Source organism: Lolium rigidum, chromosome 7, assembly GCF_022539505.1.
Source record: "Lolium rigidum isolate FL_2022 chromosome 7, APGP_CSIRO_Lrig_0.1, whole genome shotgun sequence".
Lineage (NCBI taxonomy): Eukaryota > Viridiplantae > Streptophyta > Magnoliopsida > Poales > Poaceae > Lolium > Lolium rigidum.
The window spans coordinates 83,577,454-83,586,367 of record NC_061514.1 but is presented as its reverse complement, the minus strand read 5'-3'; the positions used below and the strand labels follow the sequence as shown (position 1 = coordinate 83,586,367).

Sequence of the window (8,914 nt, the reverse complement as noted above, 5' to 3'; positions counted from 1 at the left end):
TTCAACAACGTTGGTGGACTAGAACCTGTGCATGCACTTGTAAATAGCATTAGTCAACAACTTAGCTCCGGTGTCATCATTAGCCAAAATATAGGTTAAGGGTAAAATACCATTACACCTTGTTTCATAAAAAAAGGGATAATTTTTTCTAGTTCGTAGAAAACTACTTCGTGGTAGATCATAAACACAATCTATCATTTTTTGAGGGTATTTTATCAATGTACATCCAAGGCTAGTGAACTTTTAGTTACATGAAGAATGCGTTAACAGTTGGGTTCCAAAGGTTAAATTTTTTCTAAGAGGGACACATGACGAGCAAAGTTGATGTGGAGGAGGTGGTAACAAGGAACTTTTCTTTATGGAAGGTGGTAACAAGGAACTTGACGGATTGAAGCTAGAGATTTTCCTTTTTTGATGTGTCGGGATCCAAATTTACTCGTATTGTCTTCACTTTTGTTTTTCTCTCTTTCTTTATTTTGGTTTCACATATTTCTTTTGGGTTTCATATCTAGTGTACTCTAACTTGATTGTTGTTTTCATTATTTGTAGGGATGCTGATACTCTTAATGATTTTATTATGCTAAGGTTGTAAATTGGTCGTGACCATTTTACTTTGTTTGCTAAACAAAGGTGTTGACCAGACCAATAGACCATCTTATCTGATCGACTGAGCTCACTCATATAGACACGCACTAAACCGTGTGCCCTGGACCGGTAAGTTGTCACATCGCCGACCCACTCACTTTTGGTCGTATAGATGCAGAGGTGTGCATGATATTATATTGAATAATTTATAAAGTTGCAGATGGCAAACCAGAACCCGGGGGATTCAGCGGAGACGATGCATCTCGAAAGTGGCCTCGTCAGTTCGCATTTGGTCACACTCCACTGTCAAATGGCTCATCTGATTTCTGAGTATGCTTATTTGTCTAATTGCAAGTCATCGGTTTGTCCTTTGTTGTGTGCGACGACCATGCGTTCATCCCCTTCGGTGCCGTCATGTCAGGATCAGATCCCAGGAAATGTCCTGTATCTGGCTCATGCTGCTAACCCGCTACCGTGGCGGCACGCCGCAGCGATGTCAGAGCTTAAAAGAATGTCGAAAATTTATCCAAATTTAAATATACCTAGATACTGTTTAGTGTATAGATGCATTCGAATTTGGATAAATCTTCAACATCGGAAGTACTAATAGCAAAAGTAATAATAGCAAATATTTCAATCATCGGAAACAGATGCATGAGAAGAAAATGCTGAGCAACCGACAACGGAAAGAACACAACATATATACACAAGAAATGCAACTGCCGGTCATGTCGAGGAGCAACATCGAAAAGCTTCAGAACTCAATTTTTCATTTTCTTCCTAGCACTCGTATCACATCAACATTGCAAGCCTGCAAGGCCAACTGTATAACAAATTCAACACTCCGAACCTCTTTCCTGCTTTTCTAGCTGTATACAACTGAGATTTTTTTTCTTACAAGATCATGTCAGAAAGGGGGAAACAAGATGATAAAAAAATGAAGAGAAAAGCTAAAGCTGGCTAGAGCCGAATACAGATAAAGATTGTTGTGCGCAAAATTTCTCTCCAGCCTCAGCATTTCTCCACTCTCATGTACAATTTTGGGCAAACGAAGTACTGATACCTCGAGTGCCAGGTCGTCGTATGTTAGTCGAAATTCCCGAGCATGCACACCTATGGAGCAGCCAAGTCCAATCTCACGGGACTCAAGGCTACTCAGCAAATCAAACCACATCTCCACCTATTTATACACAAAATTTACCCCTGCAGGGCCGGCTAACTATACTCTGACGGGAAACCCAAAATTCTGAAGTATCCTGATCTGACCTCCACGGCCTGCCGTGACGATCCCCATGCCCCAGGCTGATCGGCTTGGAGCTTGCCCAGCACCGTTGGGGATGCTGGTACTGCTGGATCGAGGGCTCTGTTTCGTTGGTGTCATGAGCTCCTCAGGCCAAGTTGCAGATGCCCTGTCGCCGCTATGATTTGATCCGGTGCTTAGGTCATTGACGCTCTGTTGTTGCTGGAAATCAGAGGAATCTCGCGGTCTGTCAGGATACTCGGGCACACAATCCAGCTCCTCGTGCTTCCTGGAGTTGGTTCTGGACGTTACTGTTGACCCGGCGGTAGATGGCAACACAACAGCCACCGTCACATCCTGGCAGTAGAAGTGTTCGTAGGAATTTGTGACAGAAACAGTGCCCTTGCTTCTTCTATGCTCAGAGCTGTCATCATTTCTCCACATGTACACATGGGAGTCTTCGCTTGCTGAGATCACATACCTCCCTTTCGCAGCTAAGCAGGCTGAGATTTGGCTGTTGGTGTTACGGAAACCTGAAAAGAGCAGGGCATCAGAAGCCATTGAATCGGAAATAATAACCAGCAACTGAGGCAGAGAGGTCACATGGTATCAAGGGAGAAATATAATTTTTTTTAAAGGCCTATATGTAACCCGAGCTAAAAGTATTTCGAGTTAAAATTTTACACGTTAATAGAATACATCATTACCTACATCTAGGATTTTTTCTGATTTTTTGAAACTTTTAAATGCCATTTTCAATTAAAAAACAGCCTAAAATGTAGCTCGGGCTACATTTAGACACATCCTAAAGAAAAAGAGAGCTATTGTAACATGGTAAGTGCAATCTATCAACTCAAAGAAAGTGGACTCTGACAAGTTTTGGCGCTTGGCTGAAAGGAAGAATATGACAGCAATTGGTCTTCTCGCTAGTCACATTCAATCAATGAGCAGGGATTGCATTGCTTATAAAGCTGATTCTCATACCATGATTGACAGCTCCAACCCTATTCTAAACAGAACTTCCATACAGCAAAAAATTAGTTAGGTAATAGTAGCAAGCAGCAATTTGTGATTAAACGAGTGAAGGATAAGAGCTATGAGTAGAACTTAAAGTATTCGCAAAAAAAGATCTTAAAGTAACGGTGTTGCATAAAGGTTATTAAGCAAACTTACAAGAAAAAAGTAATATGGTATGGCTAGGTTCCAAGGCTCAATAATTAATACCTTTAAACTTGTGAACTAGTTCAAAGCCATCAACCACTCGGATCCGTGAATCAGCAGATGTGATGAGCACCTTCGAAGAACTCCCTGGGAGGAACTATTCAAGTAACTATGATTCAGTAAGACAAGAATGTTCTCATCTGCATGTGCTTTCTGTCATACTGGAAAGTTGTTTAAAGCAAAGCACCTGAAATCCAGTGATCTTCTTCTGGCTGGACTTCTTTTTCTTAGTTTGCAGGTCAATTTGTTTCTTTTGGAGAAGCTTGCTATCTGGACAGGAGTTAATAAACAACAGGTCAGCTCTGAAGGAAAAGTAAGGCCTAAACAATAAACATGGAAAAATAAGCTTGAAATTGTAATGGTCTTGCGAGGGACATACCTGAAGTGTCATAAATATGACAGCTGCCCTTGTGGGAACCAACTAGAGCACACTTCAGAAAAAAAAACATGATGTTAGAACTTAACAAACGAAAATAATAATTTCGGTCAAAGGTACCATTGAAAGTATGCAAACCTGTCCATCAGGGGTATAGCAAACGGCAGTGACCATTTCATGCAGATCATGCCAATCAACAATTTCACGTTTTGGAACACTCCATATGCGAACCTTTTCATCCAGGGAACCACTAATGAAGTATCTATCATCGACAGGGTTGAACTGGATGCATGTCACTGGAATTCAAAGCAATACAAAAACTTGAGAATAATGCTGGCATGCGAGAGAGAGAGAGAGAGAGAGAGAGAGAGAGAGAGAGAGAGAGAGAGAGAGAGAACTGCTAATGAAATCTAAATCTTACCATAGTCACAGTGTGAGAACGTTTTTAAACATGAAATGCTTGACATGTGCCATAACTTCACTGTTTTATCCATTGAAGATGAAAGTAAGTACTGCAGAAAACATGAAAAATAAGTTAAATAAAGGAAATGTCGTGATGACACCAGTAGTGTAAGAAATATTGCTACATGATTCAAACAGTACTAGCAACAATAGTTTGGGCACATTCCTTTCCTTTAGTCATTAACTCAGTATTAAAAACTGTGAAGTTGGGATATGTAGCTAGCACACAAAGGTATAAAGTATCACCAGGCATCAACATATAAGATCAGTACTAGACTGCAAACTATATATACGTAGACTCCTCGGTGCTCACAACATGGACCCAAGTAAAAGTTTCTGGACTGATAACATTGGTTTCTTATGCCTCTGAAGATGACCTTGAAACAAGAGACCACCTTTTTCTGGAACTGCTCTTTTAGCAAATGCTGCTGACTTTCAATCAAAGTTAGACTGGATGCTAGTCAAGACCTTGCCAGCATGCTCTGCTCTTGCTCTGATAGAACATCTTTTGTCATTGCCTGGCTAGACAATTTGTAATCTTCGGGCTATGCCCTTTGTATATCATCTCCCCCCTCTTTTAAATATGTTAGGGTCTCCCATACAGTTCTCAGTTAAAAAAAACATCTAGGAACGAAAACTTGACGGTGTAGGCCCTGGTTTCTAGACAATAAAACAAATAATGGGTGATCCGCAGATGATTCAAACTCCATTAGTACTAACAAATATGTCATGGAACATGCTAAAGGGAATTTCTGACACTCAAGCTACCATAAGTCCTAACATAGTTATAAGCCTGTTAGCAAAAGCTTTCCACAAATATGGCTTGACTAGCAAACGACCCAAGCTACTAACGATCGCTTTAGTAAATAAGAGTATGATGCAAATGGTAGTAGTGAGAAGAGAGCCAAATATTTTTCCGAAAGATGGTCTCGATGTAATCTTGTCATGTTAATGAAAATCACCAGAGCAGGAAGCATGTGACTTATGAAAACCTAGACCCAGCTTCGCCCTAAATGGATGAAATCAGTACAAACTTGTTCCCAAAATATGGCTCAAACATATACTAGTACAGCACATTCTACCGCGCAGTGTCGATAGCAAATTTTCCATAAACTTTTTTTCTCAAAACCCTACCTGGGCATGTCATTTTCATTAGAAGAAGCCACCCAGATGGAATAAAGTTTTGCAAGCAGGAAACCCAAAGCAGAAAAAAAAAAAAAATAGCTTAAACACAAAGCTAGGAAAGCTGAAAAAGAATTGAAAAGCCAAAGCAAAAGAACTTTACACCTATCTACAGCAATATTGCTGTGCCTAAAATGGTGGTGTTGGAAGTTTGCTGACCAGTGCTGCTGTGCAGCAGCACACAAAGGGTATTTCTGAAGATCTACTGTAGCGCTGTTTGTATCTAATAGTTATCGGAGTTATATGTATCATCTCTAGTATTCAATCCCTTTGGAATGCCCAAAAGCAAAGTAGTATTCTCAACCCATCATGTAATTAAATTGATGAACTTGCGGCACATGACAAGGTGATAAAAGACAAACCCAGAGGTCAATACTCGTAGTGCTAGAATACTCCATGTCATACCGTGAACACGTATTTTCTAATTAATTTCTAAAAAAAAGGACGTACCCAGTGCTGAGAGCTCCCACACTGTGCGGGGTCTGGGGAAGGTGTTAGTGGCAAGCCTTACCCTCACGAAGTGCAATGTGAGGAGACCGCGACTCGTTTCTAATTAATTTCTAAAAAAGAAAAATGAAAGGGAATTTAAGACAGTGCAGAGTATATTAAGTTATCTTGAAGAGTTCTACCGTGAAATGCTTATGTACGATTCGGGAACTGGCTTTGCTATTTCAGGCAGTTGCCACTAGATGTATCAACATACAAGTAAGACCACAAAATGGCAAGTTACAGGCTTTTTAGGGCAGATAGCACAGACTCGGCCACTTTTATGCATTATTATTACAACCTTCCTTTTGAAGAACAGATTTCAAAGAAGCCTAGAGCCATAGAACACCTATTTACGTACGATGTGGCCTGTGTTTTGAAACCACTACAATTTAGTTTGCTAACTGTCGGTTCATCATTTGCAGTCAGCTACACGGTGAATGGCAGAATGCGTATCAAACCTTAACTCCTCGTGTCAAGGTTCAATGGCCTGCCGTGGTTGGACCCTCAATCACAACAAAGAAGGTTTTCTGTATTCTCGACAAAGAAGGTTTACTCAACAATGTAGTATTACTTCCCAAAATCTACCTTTAACACGCTAAGGGAAAATTTGAAAATACTAAGGAGTGAGGACTAAGTAAACAGTGTGTTCAAAATGTAAGCAGAAATTGGGACGTAGGATTGAATTCAGTGTTCACCATTTTACTCAACACAAGCAACAGTTCAGGGCTTTATAATGAATAGCAACATGAGCATACCTGCGACTTGGACCAGCATAGATCTAGCACATCCTCCGAATGGCCCTCAAAGGTTTTGACCGGTTTCTCCGACAGCCCAAACACATGCTCGGGCACCATCAAGCGCTCGGAGCTCACGGATTTCCGACTCACCCTTGCCCGGTATTTCTTATCCCAATGGCTCCCATCCGTCGTGGCCAACGCCAACGTCAGCTCCGGCGACCCATTGCACATAACTGCAACAACAGGATTGCACACCCCATTCTCCTCCCGTCTCCTCTCGTACTGCAGCACCTCCCATACATGGATCACGCAGTCCTCCCCAGCGCTCGCGAGGTAGCGCCCGTCGTTGGCTGAACTTGACGGTCCAGATAGAGCCGTCGTGCGCCGGTATCTCCTGGTTCATGAACAGCCCGCTGAGCTCCTTGTAGGCCTTCCCGGACTGGCGCACCTTGACGGGCTCCGGGCCGTGGGCGCTGTCCTGGCTGCTGTCGTCCGTGGCCGAGCTGGAGCGGCGCCCGTCCTTGTCGTCGCGGGCGCGGGGGCTGGACACGATGGAACCGGCGGCGTCCCGGATGGAACGGAGCCAGCTGCTGCGCCGGCGACGTCGCGCCGTGCCGGTGCTGGAGTCGGAGCTGGACCGCTGGATGGGGGTGGACGGGGAGGCGGCGATGTTTTGGCGGCGCATGAGCTCCTGCACGATGGGGGAGCGGCCGACGCAGCGGTCGAACTGCTCCATGGTGAGCTGCCGCCCCGTGCCGACCTCCCGGAGCTCGAGCGCGTCGTCGACGACGAACTCGCTGCCGTCGTCGAGGTTCCGGATGAGGCACCTGGGGTCCGCCGCCTCGGAGGAGGCGGAGCCGGACGAGGCGCGCCGCGAGCGGGACCCGAGCGGCGGCTTGGCGGCCGGCGCGGCGCCGTCCGATCTGGATCGGGACATGGGGGAGAGCGCGGCCGGTGGCGGGCGGACGGGCCCGTCGTAGGAGGCCGATCGGCCCATCTCGAGGCGCGCGAGGGAGGAGGGGTCCCCGTGGAGCCCCATCATGTGCAGCAGCCTCCTGCGGCGCTCCTGCACGGGCGCCGGCTCGGACGTCCACACGTCGAGCGCCGCGGCGGGGTGGCGGCGGCGGTGCGGGCGGTCGCCGCCGTCGCCGTCGTCGTCGGAGGCGGAGGTGGAGGAGCCGGAGGAGGAGAGGACGCGGTCCCGCGACTCGTAGAACACCTCCTCCTCATCCTCCTCCTCCTCGGCCCCGCTCATCGCCCCGCGCGCATTGACCGGCCGGCGAGGCGAGGCGAATCGAGACGGCGCCGCGAGGAACCGCTCGCGCGGCCGGTCGGGAGAGGAGCAGCGTCAGATCCACCGGGGATGGAGGGAGGGAGGGCCGCGTCGCGCGCGCGAGGTCGTCGGCGGAATGGCGACAGGTTCGTTCCTGCCCTCTCTCTGGGTGGTGGTTGGTGCCGATGGCGTCGTCGTGGTTATTGCGGCCCTCTGCGTGCGTCGTCTCGTCGTTGCCGGGTTTTGTTACCACCATCGGTTACTGTTTACTGTCGGGGGCCGGTCGTCCTTGGCGTTTCCGGCAGGGAGGTCAAAATCCGGCCGCCGCGGGGCCCGTCTGTCGGCGGCGAGGCTAACCGCTGGTGCCGTTTCGGGGAAGTGGACTAGTGCCACCGGGAGCGTGGGCGGCCCATTTGGGGGCGTTCTGTTTTGTTTCGGGAGTTCAACTTCAACGTGGTGGTGGCACGTATCTGAAGCAAGGGCGGCGCCGTTTCGGTTTTACGTTGCTGTTTCCGGCATGGACATGGTACGGTGTGCTACTGCTACCAATTTTATGTGCCGTTGTTTAAAATTTTGAGCCTTGTTTTCAGGACCAACTAGGATGAAGTTGAAGTTGTGCATATCGACGCTATGTAAAAGCAACGGAAGCAGACGACGCCGAAGCCAAGTGCAATGGCGCCTAACTTCCAAGAATGCTCCAGTGCTACACAAGTGTCACAAGTGTCCACTTAGCATATCTAGAGGCATGAACCTATTATCGAGCATAAATAGCCCCTCTTGGAGTCACAAGTGTCCACTTGGCCAGAGTTTCTACTACCAACGGAGAGCATGCAAGATCACAAATAACATATGACATGGATATATAATAAATCTCAGCATAGTATACAATATTCATCGGATCCCAGCAAACCAAACATATATGATTACATAAAGATGATCTTGATCATGTAGGGAAGCTCACAAAGATCGATACATGAAGCACAAAGTGGAGAAGACAACCATCTAGATTCTGCTATGGACCCATAGTCTAGGGATGAACTACTCACGCATCACTTCGGAGGAGGGCATAGCGATGTAGATTCATCCGGCAATGATTTCCCCCTCCGGCAGGGTGCCGGGAAGAGCTTCAGAACCCCCCGAGATGGGTTCTGCGATGACGGTCGCGACAGAACTTTTCGTGGATGGAGGCTCAGGTATCCAGGGTTTCCCCGAGAAGATGTATAAATAGGCGGAGGATTTAGGTCGGTGGGGTGCCTGTTGGGCCCAGACCTACCCTAGGCGTGGCCTAGGCCTGACCTGCGCCAAGGGTAGGTCTGGCCGCCCTTTGGCGCCTCTTCGACCCCCCCTCT

At 46.7% G+C, this 8,914-nt stretch overlaps 1 pseudogene; it reads right to left on the bottom strand.

Annotated features, from left to right (window-relative positions):
* Positions 1–1,329: 1,329 nt before the first annotated feature.
* Positions 1,330–7,547, bottom strand: LOC124675951 (annotated as a pseudogene).
* Positions 7,548–8,914: the final 1,367 nt, after the last annotated feature.